Source organism: Silene latifolia, unplaced genomic scaffold (genome assembly GCF_048544455.1).
Source record: "Silene latifolia isolate original U9 population unplaced genomic scaffold, ASM4854445v1 scaffold_20.1, whole genome shotgun sequence".
NCBI classification, from domain to species: Eukaryota; Viridiplantae; Streptophyta; class Magnoliopsida; order Caryophyllales; family Caryophyllaceae; genus Silene; species Silene latifolia.
Window position 1 is genome coordinate 1,179,573 of NW_027413163.1, and position 4,493 is coordinate 1,184,065.

A 4,493-nucleotide genomic window follows, 5' to 3' on the forward strand; every position below is an offset into this window, starting at 1 on the left:
GAGGGGGATACTGATACGGCCTAACAAGAACCACGCCGATGCTTCGGAAGAAGCCGATACGTAGAAATTTTGCAAAAAATACTTGCACAGAATATACACTCAAAGATACATCGGAGCCCATACCACGGCATAGACTACGCTGGGGCAAATTGATGGGGCATATTTCAGTGCCCGCCGTGACCAAGTCAACATATTGAACGAGGTCAAAGATATCCACAGCAAGCCAATGACTTAGACATCCCAGCCGATGCAGCCTTTCGGCCTGCCAGCCTGGGTCTCGGCATGGCAACCTACCAGCCAGGGCACCTACCCGCGTACTCATATCCAAGAACCCTCGGCATGGAGTCAACCAGGCTCGCCGGCCTGCCATAGGTCCCTCGGCCGAGGGTAGATCGGTCTTTTCACCTTTGTGCCACTTGGCCCACTTGGCCACTACGTGACAAAAGGTGAAAGTCTATAAATACTCCTCAATCCTCATTGAGGAAGGGATCCGGAATCTAACCTAAGAACCACTTAAATTGGTATTATCTCTCTCATCTCTCTACAATACACGTAATCAAGTTACATACTACTTAATCACAGTAAGTTCACTGACTTGAGCGTCGGAGTGAGTACGCTTGGCACAAAGCCAAGCCCTCAGTTTGCTCATTGTCGCAGGAGAGGCCGAGGAGAGCAGTCAAGGCTAGAAGAGGCATTATTCGACAAAGCTAGCGTGGTAAACAAACCTGCTTCGGAATTCATACCCGGAACAATTTATATAGTCTGAATGTGAGGAGAAGACCTGAGATTCACCAAATAACTCCCCAGTTTCACAAATTAACCTCTATGATTCACAAAATAAGGCATAAAATTTATATAGTCTGAATCCAGGGATAAGACCTGAGATGCACAAAATAAACCCCCAAACTCAAAAATAAGCTATAGGATTCAAAAATAAGCTATATGATTTATAGTCTGAAACTGTTCTTGATCCAACGCCAAGACCAAAAGACACCCTAGGAGGGAACGAGTGAACCCTTTTTTGGGGACGGGGTTAACGAAGAGGGGCGGGTGTCCTAAACGGGACGGGGAAAGGGTTTAGGGTTGGATTAGGCGGATCCGCTAATCCAACCCTAAACCCTTTCCCTTGTACATAGTCATTCGACCAACGCCAAGACCAAAAGACACCCTAGGAGGGGACGGGTGAACCCTTTTTTGGGGGACGGGGTTAACGTGAGGGGCGGGTGTCCTAAACGGGACGGGGAAAGGGTTTAGGGTTGGATTAGGTGGATCGCTACCGCGGATCCGCCTAATCCAACCCTAAACCCTTTCCCTTATACATAGTCATTCGACCAACGCCAAGACCAAAAGACACCCTAGGAGGGGACGGGTGAACCCTTTTTTGGGGACGGGGTTACGATAGGGGCGGGTGTCCTAAAACGAGACGGGAAAGGGTTTAGGGTTGGATTAGGTGGATCGCTACCGCGGATCCGCCTAATCCAACCCTAAACCCTTTCCCTTGTACATAGTCATTCGACCAACGCCAAGACCAAAAGACACCCTAGGAGGGGACGGGTGAACCCTTTTTTGGGGACGGGGTTAGCGGTAGAGGGGCGGGTGTCCTAAAGCGGGACGGGAAAGGGTTTAGGGTTGGATTAGGCGGATCCGCTACCGCGGATCCGCCTAATCCAACCCTAAACCCTTTCCCTTGTACATAGTCATTCGACCAACGCCAAGACCAAAAGACACCCTAGGAGGGGACGGGTGAACCCTTTTTGGGGGACGGGGTTAACGATAGGGGCGGGTGTCCTAAAACGGGACGGGGAAAGGGTTTAGGGTTGGATTAGGCGGATCCGCCACCGGGGATCCGCCTAATCCAACCCTAAACCCTTTTCCTTGTACATAGTCATTCGACCAACGACAAGACCAAAAGACACCCTAGGAGGGGACGGGTGAACCCTTTTTGGGGGACGGGGTTAACGATAGGGGGCGGGTGTCCTAAAGCGGGACGGGAAAGGGTTTAGGGTTGGGTTAGGCGGATCGCTGCACCGCGGATCCGCCTAATCCAACCCTAAACCCTTTCCCTTGTACATAGTCATTCGACCAACGCCAAGACTAAAAGACACCCTAGGAGGGGACGGGTGAACCCTTTTTGGGGAAGGGGTTAACAGTAGGGGGCCGGAAATGTCAACGGGGCATGAAGTTATTATTGAAGTTATTATTGAAATTGTCATTTGAAGTTATTATGAAACAATAGGGAACGCAAGGATTCACAAAAAACAAAGAACACAAAGCAAACTTCATTAATAAAACATAGTAGTCATACATTATATTTATAAACTATCGACAATAGAACACGGCAAACAAGATAGCAAGTTCAATGCCGAAAATTACAAAGATAGTATTTTAGGAAAATGGATACAAATGTAGGCTATAGGTCCATAATAGAAGGTAAATCAATAGAACATGCATCTATACAATTGCGTAATAAGTTGACAGCAATAGCAATTGCAGTGGCTCGTTCAGTAGACATCACTGGAGGTAAAGAACGTAAATTCTCATAAATTGTAGCACGATCAATAGCATTCAGAAGGTTCATGGCACTTGGATGGTTATATTGGTGAAAATGAAGGATGAATTTAGCGACATATTATCATCGGCAAACATTTGCACGTTTGGAATATTAGGTTAGCACCCCTATGAATAATTAGAATACCCTCCACATGGTTGATTTCAAGAGAAAGCCAATATGCGGCGGTTACAGGAGCATTGGGATGAATAAGAAATAATCGAGACCAATTCCGACACACAATAGCCATATTTGCCTTGTCTTCAAAGGCATCAAGTTTAGAAAATATATTATGCATAACTCCTTGAATATTGAAAACAGAATGTTGTGAGTGATAGCGAGGGGAAGATAATTTAACTTACGCCAAATCGACTTCCTTAAAAGACAAACTGATTGCGTTTTGTTTTTGATAGACATAAGCTGCACGAAATGACGATTCGTCTTCTTCAAAAGCATTAACGACACACCCTTTGCACCAAGACTCCATAATTCACTAAAAATAATAATAGGAACGCATAGTAGGTTAGTAACTAAATGAATAAGTTTCACAATGGCAGATCTAGGTTTCACAACAACTACTCCAAGATTCACAAAATCAAGTATACAATTCACGTAATTATGAATCAACATTACAGCATCGAGAGACAGAACAGAATCTCATCAAGTGCATGCCAGCTAAATTATTATGAAAGTTGTATTCGAAGTTATTATGAAAGATAGATGCTCGAGGATTGACAAAATAAAAGGAAAATAAACTTGATTAATAGAACATAGTATTCATACATTATGTTGATACAACATCCGAAATAGAAAACTACTTATTACATATTTATACAAGGGTGCCTTAGCAAGTATACAAAAGTAAGATTAAATACTAACGGTGATAGACCTAAGTACACCGACCGACAACTAAACATAATAGGTTCATTTGAAATATAAGTTAGTAGATACATCCCTATCACGCAAGGGTACAACTTTAAGTCCTACAACTGTGTTCATAAGGTATTACTGTCCTCATATTCAGCCTGCTTCTGTACAATTCCTTGTGTTGTATTATAAGGGCATTGTAGGCAAGCTTTCTTTAGATGTACAAGAAAGCAAATATATCAAAGATGAAGATGAGGACGATGAAGATAATCGATCCCTCAAAAACAAGTCTTTCTCATGGCATATATGTTCTGCCATATCCCACCATTTGGTGTTGCTCATTTAGCCAGGAAACCGTCACAACTAGAAGGCCGGGCTAAATGAGCAACACAAATGTTGGGATATGGCAGAAAATATAGGTCGTGAGAAAGGCTTGTTTGTAGGGATCGATCTTCATCGTTATCATCTTCATCTATGATACATATTCTTTCTACTAGTACATGGAAAGAAAGGTAACCTAAAATTCCGTTTTAATACAACCCAAGGAATTGTACAGATGAGGCAGAGTTTGAGCATAGTAATACCTTAAGAACACATTTGTAAGACTTAAAAGTGTACCCTTGCGTGATAGGGAATGTAGCTACTAAATTATATTTCAAATGACCAGTAATAGTCCCTACAGTCAGCAAGCTGTCCGGCAAGATAGCATATCCATGTAATGAGCTCAAACTCTGCCTCTTCAAAGATATCGACTACCCGACCCGTACACCAAGTGTCCATAGTTGGCAACGTATACGCAGACAGGAGCAATTGACCTAGGCATATAAATAACTAAAACAGTTCAGACAAAAATAAATGAAAATAACTAAAACATAATAAGTAATACATTTCATACACATACACAAAATGTCATGTTTCATATAAGTACATTCCAGATAAGTAGGATTAAAAGCCATATCAAAACAAGGTAAAGCATTCAGATGAAGTTTTACAAATGACCAACTATGGACAAAGTGGTCTATAGGTTTCCCAAGATAAGGTCTATGCTTCAGACAAGCATTCACATAAACTCATCATA